Here is a 27,014-nt window from a genome sequence, read left to right on the forward strand (position 1 = left end):
CCGGCTCACGGCCACAGGACTCGGGGCGCAAACATCGGCTCTTTTCCCTGGGAAAGAAAACTCACCAATCCAGGTTCCTGATGTCAGTTTGTAGGGCTCCCCTGGAACTCTAAGGGCAGCACAAGTATGAGGTGGGGGCAGCTCGTTTCTGGGAGTTATCCTTCAATGTTCCGATATTTTGCAGTCAGCTGCCGGTTTAGGGCCTCAGGACTGGGAGCGCAAACATCGGCTTGTTCCCTGGGAAAGAAAACTCACCAGTCCAGGTTCCTGATGTCAGTTTGTAGAGCTCTTTTTGGACTCTCAGGGTAGCACAAGTATGAGGAGGGGGCAGCTCCTGTCTGGGACTTATCCTTCGATGTTCCGATTTTTTGCAGTCAGCTGCCCGCTCAGGGCCACAGGAGTCGGAGCGCAAACATCGGCTCTTTTCCCTGGGAAAGAAAACTCACCAGTCCAGGTTCCTGATGTCATTTTTAGAGCTCTTTTTGAATTCTCACGGCAGCACCGGTATGAGGTGGGGGCAGCTCCTGTCTGGGACTTATCCTTCGATGTTCGGATTTTTTGAACTCTGCTGCCCGCTCCGGACCACAGGACTCTGAGCACAAACATCGGCTCTTTTCCCTCGGAAAGAAAACTCAGCAGTCCAGGTTCCTGATGTCAGTTTGGAGGGCTCCCCTGGGACTGTCAGGGCAGCACAAGTATGAGGAGGGGGCAGCTCCTGTCTGGGACTTATCCTTCGATGTTCGGATTTTTTGCACTCTGCTGCCCGCTCCGGACCACAGGACTCTGAGCACAAACATCGGCTCTTTTCCCTCGGAAAGAAAACTCAGCAGTCCAGGTTCCTGATGTCAGTTTGTAGGGCTCCCCTGGAACTCTCAGGGCAGCACAAGTATGACAAGGGGGCAGCTCCTGTCTGGGACTTATCCTTCGATGTTCAGATTTTTTGCAGTCAGCTGCCGGCTCAGGGCCACAGGACTCGGAACGCAAACATCGGCTCTTTTCCCTGGGAAAGAAAACTCACCAGTCCAGGTTCCTGATGTCAGTTTGTAGGGCTTATTTTGAACTCTCAGGGCAGCACAAGTATGAGGTGGGGGCAGCTCCTTTCTGGGACTTATCCTTCGATGTTTGGAATTTGTGCGGTCAGCTGCCCGCTCAGGGCCACAGGAGTCGGAGCGCAAACATCGGCTCTTTTCCCTGGGACAGAAAACACACCAGTCCAGGTTCCTGATGTCAGTTTGTAGGGCTCCCCTGGGACTGTCAGGGCAGCACAAGTATGAGGTGGGGGCAGCTCCTGTCTGGGACTTATCCTTCGATGCTCCGATTTTTTGCACTCAGCTGCCGGCTCAGGGCCACAGGACTCTGAGCACAAACATCGGCTCTTTTCCCTGGGAAAGAAAACTCACCAGTCCAGGTTCCTGATGTCAGTTTGTAGGGCTTATTTTGAACTCTCAGGGCAGCACAAGTATGAGGTGGGGGCAGCTCCTTTCTGGGACTTATCCTTCGATGTTCGGAATTTGTGCGGTCAGCTGCCGGCTCACGTCCACAGGACTCGGGGCGCAAACATCGGCTCTTTTCCCTGGGAAAGAAAACTCACCAGTCCAGGTTCCTGATGTCAGTTTTTAGGGCTCTTTTTGGACTCTCAGGTCAACACAAGTATGAGGAGGGGGCAGCTCCTGTCTGGGACTTATCCTTCGATGTTCGGAATTTGTGCGGTCAGCTGCCGGCTCAGGGCCACAGGAGTCGGAGCGCAAACATCGGCTCTTTTCCCTGGGAAAGAAAACTCACCAGTCCAGGTTCCTGATGTCAGTTTGTAGGGCTCCCCTGGGACTGTCAGGGCAGCACAAGTATGAGGTTGTGGCAGCTCCTGTCTGGGACTTATCCTTCGATGTTCGGAATTTGTGCGGTCAGCTGCCGGCTCACGGCCACAGGAGTCGGAGCGCAAACATCGGCTCTTTTCCCTGGGAAAGAAAACTCACCAGTCCAGGTTCCTGATGTCAGTTTGTAGGGCTCCCCTGGGACTGTCAGGGCAGCACAAGTATGAGGTTGGGGCAGCTCCTGTCTGGGACTTATCCTTCGATGTTCGGATTTTTTGCACTCAGCTGCCCGCTCCGGACCACAGGACTCGGAGCGCAAACATCTACTCTTTTCCCTGGAAAACAAAACTCACCAGTCCAGGTTCCTGATGTCAGTTTGTAGGGCTCTTTTTGGACTCTCAGGGCAGCACAAGTATGAGGTGGGGGCAGCTCCTGTCTGGGACTTATCCTTCGATGTTCTGATTTTTTGCAGTCAGCGGCCCGCTCAGGGCCACAGGACTCGGAGCGCAAACATCGGCTCTTTTCCCTGGGAAAGAAAACTCACCAGTCCAGGTTCCTGATGTCAGTTTGTAGGGCTCCCCTGGGACTCTCAGGGCAGCACAAGTATGAGATGTGGGCAGCTCCTGTCTGGGACTTATCCTTCGATGTTCGGATTTTTTGCAGTCAGCTGCCGGCTCAGGGCCACAGGACTCGGAGCGCAAACATCGGCTCTTTTCCCTGGGAAAGAAAACTCACCAGTCCAGGTTCCTGATGTCAGTTTGTAGAGCTCTTTTTGAACTCTCAGGGCAGCACAAGTATGAGGTGGGGGCAGCTCCTGTCTGGGACTTATCCTTCAATGTTCGGAATTTGTGCGGTCAGCTGCCGGCTCAGGGCCACAGGAGTCGGAGCGCAAACATCGGCTCTTTTCCCTGGGAAAGAAAACTCACCAGTCCAGGTTCCTGATGTCAGTTTGTAGGGCTCCCCTGGGACTCTCAGGGCAGCACAAGTATGAGGTTGGGGCAGCTCCTGTCTGGGACTTATCCTTCGATGTTCGGATTTTTTGTACTCAGCTGCTCGCTCCGGACCACAGGACTCGGAGCGCAAACATTGGCTCTTTTCCCTGGGAAAGAAAACTCACCAGTCCAGGTTCCTGATGTCAGTTTGTAGGGCTCCCCTGGGACTCTCAGGGCAGCACAAGTATGAGGTGGGGGCAGCTCCTGTCTGGGACTTATCCTTCGATGTTCGGATTTTTTGCACTCAGCTGCCGGCTCAGGGCCACAGGACTGTGAGCACAAACATCGGCTCTTTTCCCTGGGAAAGAAAACTCACCAGTCCAGGTTCCTGATGTCAGTTTGTAGGGCTCCCCTGGGACTGTCAGGGCAGCACAAGTATGAGGTGGGGGCAGATCCTGTCTGGGACTTATCCTTCGATGTTTGGATTTTTTGCACTCAGCTGCCCGCTCCGGACCACAGGACTCGGAGCGCAAACATCGGCTCTTTTCCCTGGGAAACAAAACTCACCAGTCCAGGTTCCTGATGTCAGTTTGTAGGGCTCTTTTTGGACTCTCAGGGCAGCACAAGTATGAGGTGGGGGCAGCTCCTGTCTGGGACTTATCCTTCGATGCTCCGATTTTTTGCAGTCAGCTGCCCGCTCAGGGCCACAGGACTCGGAGCGCAAACATCGGCTCTTTTCCCTGGGAAAGAAAACTCACCAGTCCAGGTTCCTGATGTCAGTTTGTAGGGCTCCCCTGGGACTCTCAGGGCAGCACAAGTATGAGATGTGGGCAGCTCCTGTCTGGGACTTATCCTTCGATGTTCGGATTTTTTGCAGTCAGCTGCCGGCTCAGGGCCACAGGACTCGGAGCGCAAACAACGGCTCTTTTCCCTGGGAAAGAAAACTCACCAGTCCAGGTTCCTGATGTCAGTTTGTAGAGCTCTTTTTGAACTCTCAGGGCAGCACAAGTATGAGGTGGGGGCAGCTCCTGTCTGGGACTTATCCTTCGATGTTCGGACTTTTTGCACTCAGCTGCCGGCTCAGGGCCACAGGACTCGGAGCACAAACATCGGCAATTTTCCCTGGGAAAGAAAACTCACCAGTCCAGGTTCCTGATGTCAGTTTGTAGGGCTCTCCGGGGACTGTCAGGGCAGCACAAGTATGAGGTGGGGGCAGCTCCTGTCTGGGACTTATCCTCCGATGTTCGGAATTTGTGCGGTCAGCTGCGGCTCAGGGCCACAGGACTCAGAGCGCAAACATCGGCTCTTTTCCCTGGGAAAGAAAACTCACCATCCAGGTTCCTGATGTCAGTTTGTAGAGCTCTTTTTGGACTGTCAGGACAGCACAGGTATGAGGTGGGGGCAGCTCCTGTCTGGGACTTATCCTTCAATGTTCGGAATTTGTGCGGTCAGCTGCCGGCTCAGGGCCACAGGACTCGGAGCGCAAACATCGGCTCTTTTCCCTGGGAAAGAAAACTCACCAGTCCAGGTTCCTGATGTCAGGTTGTAGGGCTCCCCTGGGACTGTCAGGGCAGCACAAGTATGAGGTGGGGGCAGCTCCTTTCTGGGACTTATCCTTCGATGTTCGGTATTTGTGCATTTAGCTGCCCGCTCAGGGCCACAGGAGTCGGAGCGCAAACATTGGCTCTTTTCCCTGGGAAAGAAAACTCACCAGTCCAGGTTCCTGTTGTCAGTTTGTAGGGCTCCCCTAGGACTGTCAGGGCAGCACAAGTATGAGGTGGGAGCAGATCCTGTCTGGGACTTATCCTTCGATGTTTGGAATTTGTGCGGTCAGCTGCCCGCTCAGGGCCACAGGAGTCGGAGCGCAAACATCGGCTCTTTTCCCTGGGAAAGAAAACTCACCAGTCCAGGTTCCTGATGTCAGTTTGTAGGGATTATTTTGAACTCTCAGGGCAGCACAAGTATGAGGTGGGGGCAGCTCCTTTCTGGGACTTATCCTTCGATGTTCGGAATTTGTGCGGTCAGCTGCCGGCTCACGGCCACAGGACTCGGGGCGCAAACATCGGCTCTTTTCCCTGGGAAAGAAAACTCACCAGTCCAGGTTCCTGATGTCAGTTTGTAGGGCTCCCCTGGAACTCTAAGGGCAGCACAAGTATGAGGTGGGGGCAGCTCGTTTCTGGGAGTTATCCTTCGATGTTCGGACTTTTTGCATTCAGCTGCCGGCTCAGGGCCACAGGACTCGGAGCGCAAACATCGGCTCTTTTCCCTGGGAAAGAAAACTCACCAGTCCAGGTTCCTGATGTCAGTTTGTAGGGCTCCCCTGGGACTGTCAGGGCAGCACAAGTTAGAGGTGGGGGCAGCTCCTGTCTGGGACTTATCCTTCGATGTTCGGAATTTGTGCGGTCAGCTGCCCGCTCCGGACCACAGGACTCTGAGTACAAACATCGGCTCTTTTCCCTCGAAAAGAAAACTCAGCAGTCCAGGTTCCTGATGTCAGTTTGTAGGGCTCCCCTGGAACTCTCAGGGCAGCACAAGTATGAGGAGGGGGCAGCTCCTGTCTGGGACTTATCCTTCGATGTTCAGATTTTTTGCAGTCAGCTGCCGGCTCAGGGCCACAGGATTCGGAGCGCAAACATCGGCTCTTTTCCCTGGAAAAGAAAACTCACCAGTCCAGGTTGCTGATGTCAGTTTTGAGGGCTCCCCTGGGACTCTCAGGGCAGCACAAGTATGAGGTGGGGGCAGCTCCTGTCTGGGACTTATCCTTCGATGTTCGGATTTTTTGCAGTCAGCTGCCGGCTCAGGGCCACAGGACTCGGAGCGCAAACATCGGCTCTTTTCCCTGGGAAAGAAAACTCACCAGTCCAGGTTCCTGATGTCAGTTTGTAGGGCTCCCCTGGGACTCTCAGGGCAGCACAAGTATGAGATGTGGGCAGCTCCTGTCTGGGACTTATCCTTCGATGTTCGGATTTTTTGCACTCAGCTGCCGGCTCAGGGCCACAGGACTCGGAGCGCAAACATCGGCTCTTTTCCCTGGGAAAGAAAACTCACCAGTCCAGGTTCCTGATGTCAGTTTGTAGGGCTCCCCTGGGACTCTCAGGGCTGCACAAGTATGAGGTGGGGGCAGCTCCTGTCTGGGACTTATCCTTCGATGTTCAGACTTTTTGCACTCAGCTGCCGGCTCAGGGCCACAGGACTCGGAGCACAAACATTGGCTCTTTTCCCTGGGAAAGAAAACTCACCAGTCCAGGTTCCTGATGTCAGTTTGTAGGGCTCTCCGGGGACTGTCAGGGCAGCACAAGTATGAGGTGGGGGCAGCTCCTGTCTGGGACTTATCCTCCGACGTTCGGAATTTGTGCGGTCAGCTGCGGCTCAGGGCCACAGGACTCGGAGCGCAAACATCGGCTCTTTTCCCTGGGAAAGAAAACTCACCATCCAGGTTCCTGATGTCAGTTTGTAGAGCTCTTTTTGGACTGTCAGGACAGCACAAGAATGAGGTGGGGGCAGCTCCTGTCTGGGACTTATCCTTCAATGTTCGGAATTTGTGCGGTCAGCTGCCGGCTCAGGGCCACAGGACTCGGAGCGCAAACATCGGCTCCTTTCCCTGGGAAAGAAAACTCACCAGTCCAGGTTCCTGATGTCAGGTTGTAGGGCTCCCCTGGGACTCTCAGGGCAGCACAAGTATGAGGTGGGGGCAGCTCCTTTCTGGGACTTATCCTTCGATGTTCGGAATTTGTGCGGTCAGCTGCCCGCTCAGGGCCACAGGAGTCGGAGCGCAAACATCGGCTCTTTTCCCTGGGAAAGAAAACTCACCAGTCCAGGTTCCTGTTGTCAGTTTGTAGGGCTCCCCTAGGACTGTCAGGGCAGCACAAGTATGAGGTGGGAGCAGATCCTGTCTGCGACTTATCCTTCGATGTTTGGAATTTGTGCGGTCAGCTGCCCGCTCAGGGCCACAGGAGTCGGAGCGCAAACATCGGCTCTTTTCCCTGGGAAAGAAAACACACCAGTCCAGGTTCCTGATGTCAGTTTGTAGGGCTCCCCTGGGACTGTCAGGGCAGCACAAGTATGAGGTGGGGGCAGCTCCTGTCTGGGACTTATCCTTCGATGTTCCGATTTTTTGCAGTCAGCTGCCCGCTCAGGGCCACAGGACTCGGAGCGCAAACATCGGCTCTTTTCCCTGGGAAAGAAAACTCACCAGTCCTGGTTCCTGATGTCAGTTTGTAGGGCTCCCCTGGGACTCTCAGGGCAGCACAAGTATGAGATGTGGGCAGCTCCTGTCTGGGACTTATCCTTCGATGTTCGGATTTTTTGCAGTCAGCTGCCGGCTCAGGGCCACAGGAGTCGGAGCGCAAACATCGGCTCTTTTCCCTGGGAAAGAAAACTCACCAGTCCAGGTTCCTGATGTCAGTTTGTAGAGCTCTTTTTGAACTCTCAGGGCAGCACAAGTATGAGGTGGGGGCAGCTCCTGTCTGGGACTTATCCTTCAATGTTCGGAATTTGTGCGGTCAGCTGCCGGCTCAGGGCCACAGGAGTCGGAGCGCAAACATCGGCTCTTTTCCCTGGGAAAGAAAACTCACCAGTCCAGGTTCCTGATGTCAGTTTGTAGGGCTCCCCTGGGACTGTCAGGGCAGCACAAGTATGAGGTTGGGGCAGCTCCTGTCTGGGACTTATCCTTCGATGTTCGGATTTTTTGTACTCAGCTGCTCGCTCCGGACCACAGGACTCGGAGCGCAAACATTGGCTCTTTTCCCTGGGAAAGAAAACTCACCAGTCCAGGTTCCTGATGTCAGTTTGTAGGGCTCCCCTGGGACTCTCAGGGCAGCACAAGTATGAGGTGGGGGCAGCTCCTGTCTGGGACTTATCCTTCGATGTTCGGATTTTTTGCACTCAGCTGCCGGCTCAGGGCCACAGGACTGTGAGCACAAACATCGGCTCTTTTCCCTGGGAAAGAAAACTCACCAGTCCAGGTTCCTGATGTCAGTTTGTAGGGCTCCCCTGGGACTGTCAGGGCAGCACAAGTATGAGGTGGGGGCGGATCCTGTCTGGGACTTATCCTTCGATGTTTGGATTTTTTGCACTCAGCTGCCCGCTCCGGACCACAGGACTCGGAGCGCAAACATCGGCTCTTTTCCCTGGGAAACAAAACTCACCACTCCAGGTTCCTGATGTCAGTTTGTAGGGCAGTTTTTGGACTCTCAGGGCAGCACAAGTATGAGGTGGGGGCAGCTCCTGTCTGGGACTTATTCTTCGATGCTCCGATTTTTTGCAGTCAGCTGCCCGCTCAGGGCCACAGGACTCGGAGCGCAAACATCGGCTCTTTTCCCTGGGAAAGAAAACTCACCAGTCCAGGTTCCTGATGTCAGTTTGTAGGGCTCCCCTGGGACTCTCAGGGCAGCACAAGTATGAGATGTGGGCAGCTCCTGTCTGGGACTTATCCTTCGATGTTCGGATTTTTTGCAGTCAGCTGCCGGCTCAGGGCCACAGGACTCGGAGCGCAAACAACGGCTCTTTTCCCTGGGAAAGAAAACTCACCAGTCCAGGTTCCTGATGTCAGTTTGTAGAGCTCTTTTTGAACTCTCAGGGCAGCACAAGTATGAGGTGGGGGCAGCTCCTGTCTGGGACTTATCCTTCGATGTTCGGACTTTTTGCACTCAGCTGCCGGCTCAGGGCCACAGGACTCGGAGCACAAACATTGGCTCTTTTCCCTGGGAAAGAAAACTCACCAGTCCAGGTTCCTGATGTCAGTTTGTAGGGCTCTCCGGCGACTGTCAGGGCAGCACAAGTATGAGGTGGGGGCAGCTCCTGTCTGGGACTTATCCTTCGATGTTCGGAGTTTTTGCACTCTGCTGCCCGCTCCGGACCACAGGACTCTGAGCACAAACATCGGCTCTTTTCCCTCGGAAAGAAAACTCAGCAGTCCAGGTTCCTGATGTCAGTTTGTAGGGCTCCCCTGGAACTCTCAGGGCAGCACAAGTATGAGGAGGGGGCAGCTCCTGTCTGGGACTTATCCTTCGATGTTCAGATTTTTTGCAGTCAGCTGCCGGCTCAGGGCCACAGGACTCGGAGCGCAAACATCGGCTCTTTTCCCTGGAAAAGAAAACTCACCTGTCCAGGTTGCTGATGTCAGTTTGGAGGGCTCCCCTGGGACTCTCAGGGCAGCACAAGTATGAGATGTGGGCAGCTCCTGTCTGGGACTTATCCTTCGATGTTCGGATTTTTTGCACTCAGCTACCGGCTCAGGGCCACAGGACTCTGAGCACAAACATCGGCTCCTTTCCCTGGGAAAGAAAACTCACCAGTCCAGGTTCCTGATGTCAGTTTGTAGAGCTCTTTTTGGACTCTCAGGGCAGCACAAGTATGAGGTGGGGGCAGCTCCTGTCTGGGACTTATCCTTCGATGTTCTGATTTTTTGCAGTCAGCGGCCCGCTCAGGGCCACAGGACTCGGAGCGCAAACATCGGCTCTTTTCCCTGGGAAAGAAAACTCACCAGTCCAGGTTCCTGATGTCAGTTTGTAGGGCTCCCCTGGGACTCTCAGGGCAGCACAAGTATGAGATGTGGGCAGCTCCTGTCTGGGACTTATCCTTCGATGTTCGGATTTTTTGCAGTCAGCTGCCGGCTCAGGGCCACAGGACTCGGAGCGCAAACATCGGCTCTTTTCCCTGGGAAAGAAAACTCACCAGTCCAGGTTCCTGATGTCAGTTTGTAGAGCTCTTTTTGAACTCTCAGGGCAGCACAAGTATGAGGTGGGGGCAGCTCCTGTCTGGAACTTATCCTTCAATGTTCGGAATTTGTGCGGTCAGCTGCCGGCTCAGGGCCACAGGAGTCGGAGCGCAAACATCGGCTCTTTTCCCTGGGAAAGAAAACTCACCAGTCCAGGTTCCTGATGTCAGTTTGTAGGGCTCCCCTGGGACTCTCAGGGCAGCACAAGTATGAGGTTGGGGCAGCTCCTGTCTGGGACTTATCCTTCGATGTTCGGATTTTTTGTACTCAGCTGCTCGCTCCGGACCACAGGACTCGGAGCGCAAACATTGGCTCTTTTCCCTGGGAAAGAAAACTCACCAGTCCAGGTTCCTGATGTCAGTTTGTAGGGCTCCCCTGGGACTCTCAGGGCAGCACAAGTATGAGGTGGGGGCAGCTCCTGTCTGGGACTTATCCTTCGATGTTCGGATTTTTTGCACTCAGCTGCCGGCTCAGGGCCACAGGACTGTGAGCACAAACATCGGCTCTTTTCCCTGGGAAAGAAAACTCACCAGTCCAGGTTCCTGATGTCAGTTTGTAGGGCTCCCCTGGGACTGTCAGGGCAGCACAAGTATGAGGTGGGGGCAGATCCTGTCTGGGACTTATCCTTCGATGTTTGGATTTTTTGCACTCAGCTGCCCGCTCCGGACCACAGGACTCGGAGCGCAAACATCGGCTCTTTTCCCTGGGAAACAAAACTCACCAGTCCAGGTTCCTGATGTCAGTTTGTAGGGCTCTTTTTGGACTCTCAGGGCAGCACAAGTATGAGGTGGGGGCAGCTCCTGTCTGGGACTTATCCTTCGATGCTCCGATTTTTTGCAGTCAGCTGCCCGCTCAGGGCCACAGGACTCGGAGCGCAAACATCGGCTCTTTTCCCTGGGAAAGAAAACTCACCAGTCCAGGTTCCTGATGTCAGTTTGTAGGGCTCCCCTGGGACTCTCAGGGCAGCACAAGTATGAGATGTGGGCAGCTCCTGTCTGGGACTTATCCTCCGATGTTCGGAATTTGTGCGGTCAGCTGCGGCTCAGGGCCACAGGACTCAGAGCGCAAACATCGGCTCTTTTCCCTGGGAAAGAAAACTCACCATCCAGGTTCCTGATGTCAGTTTGTAGAGCTCTTTTTGGACTGTCAGGACAGCACAGGTATGAGGTGGGGGCAGCTCCTGTCTGGGACTTATCCTTCAATGTTCGGAATTTGTGCGGTCAGCTGCCGGCTCAGGGCCACAGGACTCGGAGCGCAAACATCGGCTCTTTTCCCTGGGAAAGAAAACTCACCAGTCCAGGTTCCTGATGTAAGTTTGTAGGGCTCCCCTGGGACTGTCAGGGCAGCACAAGTATGAGGTGGGGGCAGCTCCTTTCTGGGACTTATCCTTCGATGTTCGGTATTTGTGCATTTAGCTGCCCGCTCAGGGCCACAGGAGTCGGAGCGCAAACATTGGCTCTTTTCCCTGGGAAAGAAAACTCACCAGTCCAGGTTCCTGTTGTCAGTTTGTAGGGCTCCCCTAGGACTGTCAGGGCAGCACAAGTATGAGGTGGGAGCAGATCCTGTCTGGGACTTATCCTTCGATGTTTGGAATTTGTGCGGTCAGCTGCCCGCTCAGGGCCACAGGAGTCGGAGCGCAAACATCGGCTCTTTTCCCTGGGAAAGAAAACTCACCAGTCCAGGTTCCTGATGGCAGTTTGTAGGGATTATTTTGAACTCTCAGGGCAGCACAAGTATGAGGTGGGGGCAGCTCCTTTCTGGGACTTATCCTTCGATGTTCGGAATTTGTGCGGTCAGCTGCCGGCTCACGGCCACAGGACTCGGGGCGCAAACATCGGCTCTTTTCCCTGGGAAAGAAAACTCACCAGTCCAGGTTCCTGATGTCAGTTTGTAGGGCTCCCCTGGAACTCTAAGGGCAGCACAAGTATGAGGTGGGGGCAGCTCGTTTCTGGGAGTTATCCTTCGATGTTCGGACTTTTTGCATTCAGCTGCCGGCTCAGGGCCACAGGACTCGGAGCGCAAACATCGGCTCTTTTCCCTGGGAAAGAAAACTCACCAGTCCAGGTTCCTGATGTCAGTTTGTAGGGCTCCCCTGGGACTGTCAGGGCAGCACAAGTTAGAGGTGGGGGCAGCTCCTGTCTGGGACTTATCCTTCGATGTTCGGAATTTGTGCGGTCAGCTGCCCGCTCCGGACCACAGGACTCTGAGTACAAACATCGGCTCTTTTCCCTCGAAAAGAAAACTCAGCAGTCCAGGTTCCTGATGTCAGTTTGTAGGGCTCCCCTGGAACTCTCAGGGCAGCACAAGTATGAGGAGGGGGCAGCTCCTGTCTGGGACTTATCCTTCGATGTTCAGATTTTTTGCAGTCAGCTGCCGGCTCAGGGCCACAGGATTCGGAGCGCAAACATCGGCTCTTTTCCCTGGAAAAGAAAACTCACCAGTCCAGGTTGCTGATGTCAGTTTTGAGGGCTCCCCTGGGACTCTCAGGGCAGCACAAGTATGAGGTGGGGGCAGCTCCTGTCTGGGACTTATCCTTCGATGTTCGGATTTTTTGCAGTCAGCTGCCGGCTCAGGGCCACAGGACTCGGAGCGCAAACATCGGCTCTTTTCCCTGGGAAAGAAAACTCACCAGTCCAGGTTCCTGATGTCAGTTTGTAGGGCTCCCCTGGGACTCTCAGGGCAGCACAAGTATGAGATGTGGGCAGCTCCTGTCTGGGACTTATCCTTCGATGTTCGGATTTTTTGCACTCAGCTGCCGGCTCAGGGCCACAGGACTCGGAGCGCAAACATCGGCTCTTTTCCCTGGGAAAGAAAACTCACCAGTCCAGGTTCCTGATGTCAGTTTGTAGGGCTCCCCTGGGACTCTCAGGGCAGCACAAGTATGAGGTGGGGGCAGCTCCTGTCTGGGACTTATCCTTCGATGTTCAGACTTTTTGCACTCAGCTGCCGGCTCAGGGCCACAGGACTCGGAGCACAAACATTGGCTCTTTTCCCTGGGAAAGAAAACTCACCAGTCCAGGTTCCTGATGTCAGTTTGTAGGGCTCTCCGGGGACTGTCAGGGCAGCACAAGTATGAGGTGGGGGCAGCTCCTGTCTGGGACTTATCCTCCGACGTTCGGAATTTGTGCGGTCAGCTGCGGCTCAGGGCCACAGGACTCGGAGCGCAAACATCGGCTCTTTTCCCTGGGAAAGAAAACTCACCATCCAGGTTCCTGATGTCAGTTTGTAGAGCTCTTTTTGGACTGTCAGGACAGCACAAGTATGAGGTGGGGGCAGCTCCTGTCTGGGACTTATCCTTCAATGTTCGGAATTTGTGCGGTCAGCTGCCGGCTCAGGGCCACAGGACTCGGAGCGCAAACATCGGCTCCTTTCCCTGGGAAAGAAAACTCACCAGTCCAGGTTCCTGATGTCAGGTTGTAGGGCTCCCCTGGGACTCTCAGGGCAGCACAAGTATGAGGTGGGGGCAGCTCCTTTCTGGGACTTATCCTTCGATGTTCGGAATTTGTGCGGTCAGCTGCCCGCTCAGGGCCACAGGAGTCGGAGCGCAAACATCGGCTCTTTTCCCTGGGAAAGAAAACTCACCAGTCCAGGTTCCTGTTGTCAGTTTGTAGGGCTCCCCTAGGACTGTCAGGGCAGCACAAGTATGAGGTGGGAGCAGATCCTGTCTGCGACTTATCCTTCGATGTTTGGAATTTGTGCGGTCAGCTGCCCGCTCAGGGCCACAGGAGTCGGAGCGCAAACATCGGCTCTTTTCCCTGGGAAAGAAAACACACCAGTCCAGGTTCCTGATGTCAGTTTGTAGGGCTCCCCTGGGACTGTCAGGGCAGCACAAGTATGAGGTGGGGGCAGCTCCTGTCTGGGACTTATCCTTCGATGTTCCGATTTTTTGCAGTCAGCTGCCCGCTCAGGGCCACAGGACTCGGAGCGCAAACATCGGCTCTTTTCCCTGGGAAAGAAAACTCACCAGTCCTGGTTCCTGATGTCAGTTTGTAGGGCTCCCCTGGGACTCTCAGGGCAGCACAAGTATGAGATGTGGGCAGCTCCTGTCTGGGACTTATCCTTCGATGTTCGGATTTTTTGCAGTCAGCTGCCGGCTCAGGGCCACAGGAGTCGGAGCGCAAACATCGGCTCTTTTCCCTGGGAAAGAAAACTCACCAGTCCAGGTTCCTGATGTCAGTTTGTAGAGCTCTTTTTGAACTCTCAGGGCAGCACAAGTATGAGGTGGGGGCAGCTCCTGTCTGGGACTTATCCTTCAATGTTCGGAATTTGTGCGGTCAGCTGCCGGCTCAGGGCCACAGGAGTCGGAGCGCAAACATCGGCTCTTTTCCCTGGGAAAGAAAACTCACCAGTCCAGGTTCCTGATGTCAGTTTGTAGGGCTCCCCTGGGACTGTCAGGGCAGCACAAGTATGAGGTTGGGGCAGCTCCTGTCTGGGACTTATCCTTCGATGTTCGGATTTTTTGTACTCAGCTGCTCGCTCCGGACCACAGGACTCGGAGCGCAAACATTGGCTCTTTTCCCTGGGAAAGAAAACTCACCAGTCCAGGTTCCTGATGTCAGTTTGTAGGGCTCCCCTGGGACTCTCAGGGCAGCACAAGTATGAGGTGGGGGCAGCTCCTGTCTGGGACTTATCCTTCGATGTTCGGATTTTTTGCACTCAGCTGCCGGCTCAGGGCCACAGGACTGTGAGCACAAACATCGGCTCTTTTCCCTGGGAAAGAAAACTCACCAGTCCAGGTTCCTGATGTCAGTTTGTAGGGCTCCCCTGGGACTGTCAGGGCAGCACAAGTATGAGGTGGGGGCGGATCCTGTCTGGGACTTATCCTTCGATTTTTGGATTTTTTGCACTCAGCTGCCCGCTCCGGACCACAGGACTCGGAGCGCAAACATCGGCTCTTTTCCCTGGGAAACAAAACTCACCACTCCAGGTTCCTGATGTCAGTTTGTAGGGCTCTTTTTGGACTCTCAGGGCAGCACAAGTATGAGGTGGGGGCAGCTCCTGTCTGGGACTTATTCTTCGATGCTCCGATTTTTTGCAGTCAGCTGCCCGCTCAGGGCCACAGGACTCGGAGCGCAAACATCGGCTCTTTTCCCTGGGAAAGAAAACTCACCAGTCCAGGTTCCTGATGTCAGTTTGTAGGGCTCCCCTGGGACTCTCAGGGCAGCACAAGTATGAGATGTGGGCAGCTCCTGTCTGGGACTTATCCTTCGATGTTCGGATTTTTTGCAGTCAGCTGCCGGCTCAGGGCCACAGGACTCGGAGCGCAAACAACGGCTCTTTTCCCTGGGAAAGAAAACTCACCAGTCCAGGTTCCTGATGTCAGTTTGTAGAGCTCTTTTTGAACTCTCAGGGCAGCACAAGTATGAGGTGGGGGCAGCTCCTGTCTGGGACTTATCCTTCGATGTTCGGACTTTTTGCACTCAGCTGCCGGCTCAGGGCCACAGGACTCGGAGCACAAACATTGGCTCTTTTCCCTGGGAAAGAAAACTCACCAGTCCAGGTTCCTGATGTCAGTTTGTAGGGCTCTCCGGCGACTGTCAGGGCAGCACAAGTATGAGGTGGGGGCAGCTCCTGTCTGGGACTTATCCTTCGATGTTCGGAGTTTTTGCACTCTGCTGCCCGCTCCGGACCACAGGACTCTGAGCACAAACATCGGCTCTTTTCCCTCGGAAAGAAAACTCAGCAGTCCAGGTTCCTGATGTCAGTTTGTAGGGCTCCCCTGGAACTCTCAGGGCAGCACAAGTATGAGGAGGGGGCAGCTCCTGTCTGGGACTTATCCTTCGATGTTCAGATTTTTTGCAGTCAGCTGCCGGCTCAGGGCCACAGGACTCGGAGCGCAAACATCGGCTCTTTTCCCTGGAAAAGAAAACTCACCTGTCCAGGTTGCTGATGTCAGTTTGGAGGGCTCCCCTGGGACTCTCAGGGCAGCACAAGTATGAGATGTGGGCAGCTCCTGTCTGGGACTTATCCTTCGATGTTCGGATTTTTTGCACTCAGCTACCGGCTCAGGGCCACAGGACTCTGAGCACAAACATCGGCTCCTTTCCCTGGGAAAGAAAACTCACCAGTCCAGGTTCCGGATGTCAGTTTGTAGAGCTCTTTTTGGACTCTCAGGGCAACAAAAGTATGAGGTGGGGGCAGCTCCTTTCTGGGACTTATCCTTCGATGTTCGGAATTTGTGCGGTCAGCTGCCGGCTCACGGCCACAGGACTCGGGGCGCAAACATCGGCTCTTTTCCCTGGGAAAGAAAACTCACCAGTCCAGGTTCCTGATGTCAGTTTTTAGGGCTCTTTTTGGACTCTCAGGTCAGCACAAGTATGAGGAGGGGGCAGCTCCTGTCTGGGACTTATCCTTCGATGTTCGGAATTTGTGCGGTCAGCTGCCCGCTCAGGGCCACAGGAGTCGGAGCGCAAACATCGGCTCTTTTCCCTGGGAAAGAAAACTCACCATCCAGGTTCCTGATGTCAGTTTGTAGGGCTCCCCTGGGACTGTCAGGGCAGCACAAGTATGAGGTTGGGGCAGCTCCTGTCTGGGACTTATCCTTCGATGTTCGGAATTTGTGCGGTCAGCTGCCGGCTCACGACCACAGGAGTCGGAGCGCAAACATCGGCTCTTTTCCCTGAGAAAGAAAACTCACCAGTCCAGGTTCCTGATGTCAGTTTGTAGGGCTCCCCTGGGACTGTCAGGGCAGCACAAGTATGAGGTTGGGGCAGCTCCTGTCTGGGACTTATCCTTCGATGTTCGGATTTTTTGCACTCAGCTGCTCGCTCCGGACCACAGGACTCGGAGCGCAAACATTGGCTCTTTTCCCTGGGAAAGAAAACTCACCAGTCCAGGTTCCTGATGTAAGTTTGTAGGGCTCCCCTGGGACTCTCAGGGCAGCAAAAGTATGAGGTGGGGGCAGCTCCTGTCTGGGACTTATCCTTCGATGTTCGGATTTTTTGCACTCAGCTGCCCGCTCAGGGCCACAGGACTCTGAGCACAAACATCGGCTCTTTTCCCTGGGAAAGAAAACTCACCAGTCCAGGTTCCTGATGTCAGTTTGTAGGGCTCCCCTGGGACTCTCAGGGCAGCACAAGTTTGAGGTGGGGGCAGATCCTGTCTGGGACTTATCCTTCGATGTTCGGATTTTTTGCACTCAGCTGCCCGCTCCGGACCACAGGACTCGGAGCGCAAACATCGGCTCTTTTCCCTGGAAAACAAAACTCACCAGTCCAGGTTCCTGATGTCAGTTTGTAGGGCTCTTTTTGGACTCTCAGGGCAGCACAAGTATGAGGTGGGGGCAGCTCCTGTCTGGGACTTATCCTTCGATGATCCGATTTTTTGCAGTCAGCTGCCCGCTCAGGGCCACAGGACTCGGAGCGCAAACATCGGCTCTTTTCCCTGGGAAAGAAAACTCACCAGTCCAGGTTCCTGATGTCAGTTTGTAGGGCTCCCCTGGGACTCTCAGGGCAGCACAAGTATGAGATGTGGGCAGCTCCTGTCTGGGACTTATCCTTCGATGTTCGGATTTTTTGCAGTCAGCTGCCGGCTCAGGGCCACAGGACTCGGAGCGCAAACATCGGCTCTTTTCCCTGGGAAAGAAAACTCACCAGTCCAGGTTCCTGATGTCAGTTTGTAGAGCTCTTTTTGAACTCTCAGGGCAGCACAAGTATGAGGTGGGGGCAGCTCCTGTCTGGGACTTATCCTTCGATGTTTGGATTTTTTGCACTCAGCTGCCGGCTCAGGGCCACAGGACTCAGAGCGCAAACATCGGCTCTTTTCCCTGGGAAAGAAAACTCACCAGTCCAGGTTCCTGATGTCAGTTTGTAGGGCTCTCCGGGGACTGTCAGGGCAGCACAAGTATGAGGTGGGGGCAGCTCCTTTCTGGGACTTATCCTCCGATTTTCGGAATTTGTGCGGTCAGCTGCGGCTCAGGGCCACAGGACTCGGAGCGCAAACATCGGCTCTTTTCCCTGGGAAAGAAAACTCACCATCCAGGTTCCTGATGTCAGTTTGTAGAGCTCTTTTTGGACTGTCAGGACAGCACAGGTATGAGGTGGGGGCAGCTCCTGTCTGGGACTTATCCTTCAATGTTCGGAATTTGTGCGGTCAGCTGCCGGCTCAGGGCCACAGGAGTCGGAGCGCAAACATCGGCTCTTTTCCCTGGGAAAGAAAACTCACCAGTCCAGGTTCCTGATGTCAGTTTGTAGGGCTCCCCTGGGACTGTCAGGGCAGCACAAGTATGAGGTGGGGGCAGCTCCTTTCTGGGACTTATCCTTCGATGTTCGGAATTTGTGCGGTCAGCTGCCCGCTCAGGGCCACAGGAGTCGGAGCGCAAACATCGGCTCTTTTCCCTGGGAAAGAAAACTCACCAGTCCAGGTTCCTGTTGTCAGTTTGTAGGGCTCCCCTAGGACTGTCAGGGCAGCACAAGTATGAGGTGGGAGCAGATCCTGTCTGGGACTTATCCTTCGATGTTTGGAATTTGTGCGGTCAGCTGCCCGCTCAGGGCCACAGGAGTCGGAGCGCAAACATCGGCTCTTTTCCCTGGGAAAGAAAACTCACCAGTCCAGGTTCCTGATGTCAGTTTGTAGGGCTTATTTTGAACTCTCAGGGCAGCACAAGTATGAGGTGGGGGCAGCTCCTTTCTGGGACTTATCCTTCGATGTTCGGAATTTGTGCGGTCAGCTGCCGGCTCACGGCCACAGGACTCGGGGCGCAAACATCGGCTCTTTTCCCTGGGAAAGAAAACTCACCAATCCAGGTTCCTGATGTCAGTTTGTAGGGCTCCCCTGGAACTCTAAGGGCAGCACAAGTATGAGGTGGGGGCAGCTCGTTTCTGGGAGTTATCCTTCAATGTTCCGATATTTTGCAGTCAGCTGCCGGTTTAGGGCCTCAGGACTCGGAGCGCAAACATCGGCTTGTTCCCTGGGAAAGAAAACTCACCAGTCCAGGTTCCTGATGTCAGTTTGTAGAGCTCTTTTTGGACTCTCAGGGTAGCACAAGTATGAGGAGGGGGCAGCTCCTGTCTGGGACTTATCCTTCGATGTTCCGATTTTTTGCAGTCAGCTGCCCGCTCAGGGCCACAGGACTCGGAGCGCAAACATCGGCTCTTTTCCCTGGGAAAGAAAACTCACCAGTCCAGGTTCCTGATGTCATTTTTAGAGCTCTTTTTGAATTCTCACGGCAGCACTGGTATGAGGTTGGGGCAGCTCCTGTCTGGGACTTATCCTTCGATGTTCGGATTTTTTGCACTCTGCTGCCCGCTCCGGACCACAGGACTCTGAGCACAAACATCGGCTCTTTTCCCTCGGAAAGAAAACTCAGCAGTCCAGGTTCCTGATGTCAGTTTGGAGGGCTCCCCTGGGACTGTCAGGGCAGCACAAGTATGAGGAGGGGGCAGCTCCTGTCTGGGACTTATCCTTCGATGTTCGGATTTTTTGCACTCTGCTGCCCGCTCCGGACCACAGGACTCTGAGCACAAACATCGGCTCTTTTCCCTCGGAAAGAAAACTCAGCAGTCCAGGTTCCTGATGTCAGTTTGTAGGGCTCCCCTGGAACTCTCAGGGCAGCACAAGTATGACAAGGGGGCAGCTCCTGTCTGGGACTTATCCTTCGATGTTCAGATTTTTTGCAGTCAGCTGCCGGCTCAGGGCCACAGGACTCGGAACGCAAACATCGGCTCTTTTCCCTGGGAAAGAAAACTCACCAGTCCAGGTTCCTGATGTCAGTTTGTAGGGCTTATTTTGAACTCTCAGGGCAGCACAAGTATGAGGTGGGGGCAGCTCCTTTCTGGGACTTATCCTTCGATGTTTGGAATTTGTGCGGTCAGCTGCCCGCTCAGGGCCACAGGAGTCGGAGCGCAAACATCGGCTCTTTTCCCTGGGAAAGAAAACACACCAGTCCAGGTTCCTGATGTCAGTTTGTAGGGCTCCCCTGGGACTGTCAGGGCAGCACAAGTATGAGGTGGGGGCAGCTCCTGTCTGGGACTTATCCTTCGATGTTCGGATTTTTTGCACTCAGCTGCCGGCTCAGGGCCACAGGACTCTGAGCACAAACATCGGCTCTTTTCCCTGGGAAAGAAAACTCACCAGTCCAGGTTCCTGATGTCAGTTTGTAGGGCTTATTTTGAACTCTCAGGGCAGCACAAGTATGAGGTGGGGGCAGCTCCTTTCTGGGACTTATCCTTCGATGTTCGGAATTTGTGCGGTCAGCTGCCGGCTCACGTCCACAGGACTCGGGGCGCAAACATCGGCTCTTTTCCCTGGGAAAGAAAACTCACCAGTCCAGGTTCCTGATGTCAGTTTTTAGGGCTCTTTTTGGACTCTCAGGTCAACACAAGTATGAGGAGGGGGCAGCTCCTGTCTGGGACTTATCCTTCGATGTTCGGAATTTGTGCGGTCAGCTGCCGGCTCAGGGCCACAGGAGTCGGAGCGCAAACATCGGCTCTTTTCCCTGGGAAAGAAAACTCACCAGTCCAGGTTCCTGATGTCAGTTTGTAGGGCTCCCCTGGGACTGTCAGGGCAGCACAAGTATGAGGTTGTGGCAGCTCCTGTCTGGGACTTATCCTTCGATGTTCGGAATTTGTGCGGTCAGCTGCCGGCTCACGGCCACAGGAGTCGGAGCGCAAACATCGGCTCTTTTCCCTGGGAAAGAAAACTCACCAGTCCAGGTTCCTGATGTCAGTTTGTAGGGCTCCCCTGGGACTGTCAGGGCAGCACAAGTATGAGGTTGGGGCAGCTCCTGTCTGGGACTTATCCTTCGATGTTCGGATTTTTTGCACTCAGCTGCCCGCTCCGGACCACAGGACTCGGAGCGCAAACATCTACTCTTTTCCCTGGAAAACAAAACTCACCAGTCCAGGTTCCTGATGTCAGTTTGTAGGGCTCTTTTTGGACTCTCAGGGCAGCACAAGTATGAGGTGGGGGCAGCTCCTGTCTGGGACTTATCCTTCGATGTTCTGATTTTTTGCAGTCAGCGGCCCGCTCAGGGCCACAGGACTCGGAGCGCAAACATCGGCTCTTTTCCCTGGGAAAGAAAACTCACCAGTCCAGGTTCCTGATGTCAGTTTGTAGGGCTCCCCTGGGACTCTCAGGGCAGCACAAGTATGAGATGTGGGCAGCTCCTCTCTGGGACTTATCCTTCGATGTTCGGATTTTTTGCAGTCAGCTGCCGGCTCAGGGCCACAGGACTCGGAGCGCAAACATCGGCTCTTTTCCCTGGGAAAGAAAACTCACCAGTCCAGGTTCCTGATGTCAGTTTGTAGAGCCCTTATTGAACTCTCAGGGCAGCACAAGTATGAGGTGGGGGCAGCTCCTGTCTGGGACTTATCCTTCAATGTTCGGAATTTGTGCGGTCAGCTGCCGGCTCAGGGCCACAGGAGTCGGAGCGCAAACATCGGCTCTTTTCCCTGGGAAAGAAAACTCACCAGTCCAGGTTCCTGATGTCAGTTTGTAGGGCTCCCCTGGGACTCTCAGGGCAGCACAAGTATGAGGTTGGGGCAGCTCCTGTCTGGGACTTATCCTTCGATGTTCGGATTTTTTGTACTCAGCTTCTCGCTCCGGACCACAGGACTCGGAGCGCAAACATTGGCTCTTTTCCCTGGGAAAGAAAACTCACCAGTCCAGGTTCCTGATGTCAGTTTGGAGGGCTCCCCTGGGACTCTCAGGGCAGCACAAGTATGAGGTGGGGGCAGCTCCTGTCTGGGACTTATCCTTCGATGTTCGGATTTTTTGCACTCAGCTGCCGGCTCAGGGCCACAGGACTCTGAGCACAAACATCGGCTCTTTTCCCTGGGAAAGGAAACTCACCAGTCCAGGTTCCTGATGTCAGTTTGTAGGGCTTATTTTGAAATCTCTGGGCAGCGCAAGTATGAGGTGGGGGCAGCTCCTTTCTGGGACTTATCCTTCGATGTTTGGAATTTGTGCGGTCAGCTGCCGGCTCACGGCCACAGGACTCGGGGCGCAAACATCGGCTCTTTTCCCTGGGAAAGAAAACTCACCAGTCCAGGTTCCTGATGTCAGTTTTTAGGGCTCTATTTGGACTCTCAGGTCAGCACAAGTATGAGGAGGGGGCAGCTCCTGTCTGGGACTTATCCTTCGATGTTCGGAATTTGTGCGGTCAGCTGCCCGCTCAGGGCCACAGGAGTCGGAGCGCAAACATCGGCTCTTTTCCCTGGGAAAGAAAACTCACCATCCAGGTTCCTGATGTCAGTTTGTAGGGCTCCCCTGGGACTGTCAGGGCAGCACAAGTATGAGGTTGGGGCAGCTCCTGTCTGGGACTTATCCTTCGATGTTCGGAATTTGTGCGGTCAGCTGCCGGCTCACGACCACAGGAGTCGGAGCGCAAACATCGGCTCTTTTCCCTGAGAAAGAAAACTCACCAGTCCAGGTTCCTGATGTCAGTTTGTAGGGCTCCCCTGGGACTGTCAGGGCAGCACAAGTATGAGGTTGGGGCAGCTCCTGTCTGGGACTTATCCTTCGATGTTCGGATTTTTTGCACTCAGCTGCTCGCTCCGGACCACAGGACTCGGAGCGCAAACATTGGCTCTTTTCCCTGGGAAAGAAAACTCACCAGTCCAGGTTCCTGATGTAAGTTTGTAGGGCTCCCCTGGGACTCTCAGGGCAGCAAAAGTATGAGGTGGGGGCAGCTCCTGTCTGGGACTTATCCTTCGATGTTCGGATTTTTTGCACTCAGCTGCCGGCTCAGGGCCACAGGACTCTGAGCACAAACATCGGCTCTTTTCCCTGGGAAAGAAAACTCACCAGTCCAGGTTCCTGATGTCAGTTTGTAGGGCTCCCCTGGGACTCTCAGGGCAGCACAAGTTTGAGGTGGGGGCAGATCCTGTCTGGGACTTATCCTTCGATGTTCGGATTTTTTGCACTCAGCTGCCCGCTCCGGACCACAGGACTCGGAGCGCAAACATCGGCTCTTTTCCCTGGAAAACAAAACTCACCAGTCCAGGTTCCTGATGTCAGTTTGTAGGGCTCTTTTTGGACTCTCAGGGCAGCACAAGTATGAGGTGGGGGCAGCTCCTGTCTGGGACTTATCCTTCGATGCTCCGATTTTTTGCAGTCAGCTGCCCGCTCAGGGCCACAGGACTCGGAGCGCAAACATCGGCTCTTTTCCCTGGGAAAGAAAACTCACCAGTCCAGGTTCCTGATGTCAGTTTGTAGGGCTCCCCTGGGACTCTCAGGGCAGCACAAGTATGAGATGTGGGCAGCTCCTGTCTGGGACTTATCCTTCGATGTTTGGATTTTTTGCACTCAGCTGCCGGCTCAGGGCCACAGGACTCGGAGCGCAAACATCGGCTCTTTTCCCTGGGAAAGAAAACTCACCAGTCCAGGTTCCTGATGTCAGTTTGTAGAGCTCTTTTTGAACTCTCAGGGCAGCACAAGTATGAGGTGGGGGCAGCTCCTGTCTGGGACTTATCCTTCGATGTTCGGATTTTTTGAACTCAGCTGCCGGCTCAGGGCCACAGGACTCGGAGCGCAAACATCGGCTCTTTTCCCTGGGAAAGAAAACTCACCAGTCCAGGTTCCTGATGTCAGTTTGTAGGGCTCCCCTGGGACTCTCAGGGCAGCACAAGTATGAGGTTGGGGCAGCTCCTGTCTGGGACTTATCCTTCGATGTTCGGATTTTTTGTACTCAGCTGCTCGCTCCGGACCAAAGGACTCGGAGCGCAAACATTGGCTCTTTTCCCTGGGAAAGAAAACTCACCAGTCCAGGTTCCTGATGTCAGTTTGTAGGGCTCCCCTGGGACTCTCAGGGCAGCACAAGTATGAGGTGGGGGCAGCTCCTGTCTGGGACTTATCCTTCGATGTTCGGATTTTTTGCACTCAGCTGCCGGCTCAGGGCCACAGGACTCTGAGCACAAACATCGGCTCTTTTCCCTGGGAAAGAAAACTCACCAGTCCAGGTTCCTGATGTCAGTTTGTAGGGCTCCCCTGGGACTCTCAGGGCAGCACAAGTATGAGGTGGGGGCAGATCCTGTCTGGGACTTATCCTTCGATGTTCGGATTTTTTGCACTCAGCTGCCCGCTCCGGACCACAGGACTCGGAGCGCAAACATCGGCTCTTTTCCCTGGAAAACAAAACTCACCAGTCCAGGTTCCTGATGTCAGTTTGTAGGGCTCTTTTTGGACTCTCAGGGCAGCACAAGTATGAGGTGGGGGCAGCTCCTGTCTGGGACTTATCCTTCGATGTTCCGATTTTTTGCACTCAGCTGCCCGCTCAGGGCCACAGGACTCGGAGCGCAAACATCGGCTCTTTTCCCTGGGAAAGAAAACTCACCAGTCCAGGTTCCTGATGTCAGTTTGTAGGGCTCCCCTGGGACTCTCAGGGCAGCACAAGTATGAGATGTGGGCAGCTCCTGTCTGGGACTTATCCTTCGATGTTCGGATTTTTTGCACTCAGCTGCCGGCTCAGGGCCACAGGACTCGGAGCGCAAACATCGGCTCTTTTCCCTGGGAAAGAAAACTCACCAGTCCAGGTTCCTGATGTCAGTTTTTAGGGCTCTATTTGGACTCTCAGGTCAGCACAAGTATGAGGAGGGGGCAGCTCCTGTCTGGGACTTATCCTTCGATGTTCGGAATTTGTGCGGTCAGCTGCCGGCTCAGGGCCACAGGAGTCGGAGCGCAAACATCGGCTCTTTTCCCTGGGAAAGAAAACTCACCAGTCCAGGTTCCTGATGTCAGTTTGTAGGGCTCCCCTGGGACTGTCAGGGCAGCACAAGTATGAGGTTGGGGCAGCTCCTGTCTGGGATTTTATCCTTCGATGTTCGGATTTTTTGCACTCAGCTGCCCGCTCCGGACCACAGGACTCGGAGCGCAAACATCGGCTCTTTTCCCTGGAAAACAAAACTCACCAGTCCAGGTTCCTGATGTCAGTTTGTAGGGCTCTTTTTGGACTCTCAGGGCAGCACAAGTATGAGGTGGGGGCAGCTCCTGTCTGGGACTTATCCTTCGATGCTCCGATTTTTTGCAGTCAGCTGCCGGCTCAGGGCCACAGGACTCGGAGCGCAAACATCGGCTCTTTTCCCTGGGAAAGAAAACTCACCAGTCCAGGTTCCTGATGTCAGTTTGTAGAGCTCTTTTTGAACTCTCAGGGCAGCACAAGTATGAGGTGGGGGCAGCTCCTGTCTGGGACTTATCCTTCGATGTTCGGATTTTTTGCACTCAGCTGCCGGCTCAGGGCCACAGGACTCGGAGCGCAAACATCGGCTCTTTTCCCTGGGAAAGAAAACTCACCAGTCCAGGTTCCTGATGTCAGTTTGTAGGGCTCTCCGGGGACTGTCAGGGCAGCACAAGTATGAGGTGGGGGCAGCTCCTGTCTGGGACTTATCCTCCGATGTTCGGAATTTATGCGGTCAGCTGCGGCTCAGGGCCACAGGACTCGGAGCGCAAACATCGGCTCTTTTCCCTGGGAAAGAAAACTCACCAGTCCAGGTTCCTGATGTCAGTTTTTAGGGCTCTATTTGGACTCTCAGGTCAGCACAAGTATGAGGAGGGGGCAGCTCCTGTCTGGGACTTATCCTTCGATGTTCGGAATTTGTGCGGTCAGCTGCCGGCTCAGGGCCACAGGAGTCAGAGCGCAAACATCGGCTCTTTTCCCTGGGAAAGAAAACTCACCAGTCCAGGTTCCTGATGTCAGTTTGTAGGGCTCCCCTGGGACTGTCAGGGCAGCACAAGTATGAGGTTGGGGCAGCTCCTGTCTGGGACTTATCCTTCGATGTTCGGATTTTTTGCACTCAGCTGCCCGCTCCGGACCACAGGACTCGGAGCGCAAACATCGGCTCTTTTCCCTGGAAAACAAAACTCACCAGTCCAGGTTCCTGATGTCAGTTTGTAGGGCTCTTTTTGGACTCTCAGGGCAGCACAAGTATGAGGTGGGGGCAGCTCCTGTCTGGGACTTATCCTTCGATGCTCCGATTTTTTGCAGTCAGCTGCCGGCTCAGGGCCACAGGACTCGGAGCGCAAACATCGGCTCTTTTCCCTGGGAAAGAAAACTCACCAGTCCAGGTTCCTGATGTCAGTTTGTAGAGCTCTTTTTGAACTCTCAGGGCAGCACAAGTATGAGGTGGGGGCAGCTCCTGTCTGGGACTTATCCTTCGATGTTCGGATTTTTTGCACTCAGCTGCCGGCTCAGGGCCACAGGACTCGGAGCGCAAACATCGGCTCTTTTCCCTGGGAAAGAAAACTCACCAGTCCAGGTTCCTGATGTCAGTTTGTAGGGCTCTCCGGGGACTGTCAGGGCAGCACAAGTATGAGGTGGGGGCAGCTCCTGTCTGGGACTTATCCTCCGATGTTCGGAATATATGCGGTCAGCTGCGGCTCAGGGCCACAGGACTCGGAGCGCAAACATCGGCTCTTTTCCCTGGGAAAGAAAACTCACCATCCAGGTTCCTGATGTCAGTTTGTAGAGCTCTTTTTGGACTGTCAGGACAGCACAGGTATGAGGTTGTGGCAGCTCCTGTCTGGGACTTATCCTTCGATGTTTGGAATTTGTGTGGTCAGCTGCCCGCTCAGGGCCACAGGAGTCGGAGTGCAAACATCGGCTCTTTTCCCTGGGAAAGAAAACACACCAGTCCAGGTTCCTGATGTCAGTTTGTAGGGCTCCCCTGGGACTGTCAGGGCAGCACAAGTATGAGGTGGGGGCAGCTCCTGTCTGGGACTTATCCTTCGATGTTCGGATTTTTTGCACTCAGCTGCCGGCTCAGGGCCACAGGACTCTGAGCACAAACATCGGCTCTTTTCCCTGGGAAAGAAAACTCACCAGTCCAGGTTCCTGATGTCAGTTTGTAGGGCTTATTTTGAACTCTCAGGGCAGCACAAGTATGAGGTGGGGGCAGCTCCTTTCTGGGACTTATCCTTCGATGTTCGGAATTTGTGCGGTCAGCTGCCGGCTCACGGCCACAGGACTCGATGCGCAAACATCGGCTCTTTTCCCTGGGAAAGAAAACTCACCAGTCCAGGTTCCTGATGTCAGTTTTTAGGGCTCTTTTTGGACTCTCAGGTCAGCACAAGTATGAGGAGGGGGCAGCTCCTGTCTGGGACTTATCCTTCGATGTTCGGAATTTGTGCGGTCAGCTGCCGGCTCAGGGCCACAGGAGTCGGAGCGCAAACATCGGCTCTTTTCCCTGGGAAAGAAAACTCACCAGTCCAGGTTCCTGATGTCAGTTTGTAGGGCTCCCCGGGGACTGTCAGGGCAGCACAAGTATGAGGTGGGGGCAGCTCCTGTCTGGGACTTATCCTTCGATGTTCGGATTTTTTGCAGTCAGCTGCCCGCTCAGGGCCACAGGAGTCGGAGCGCAAACATCGGCTCTTTTCCCTGGGAAAGAAAACTCACCAGTCCAGGTTCCTGATGTCAGTTTGTAGGGCTCCCCTGGGACTGTCAGGGCAGCACAAGTATGAGGAGGGGGCAGCTCCTGTCTGGGACTTATCCTTCGATGTTCGGATTTTTTGCACTTTGCTGCCCGCTCCGGACCACAGGACTCTGAGCACAAACATCGGCTCTTTTCCCTCGGAAAGAAAACTCAGCAGTCCAGGTTCCTGATGTCAGTTTGTAGGGCTCCC

Source organism: Taeniopygia guttata, chromosome Z (assembly GCF_048771995.1).
Source record: "Taeniopygia guttata chromosome Z, bTaeGut7.mat, whole genome shotgun sequence".
Classification (NCBI taxonomy): Eukaryota; Metazoa; Chordata; class Aves; order Passeriformes; family Estrildidae; genus Taeniopygia; species Taeniopygia guttata.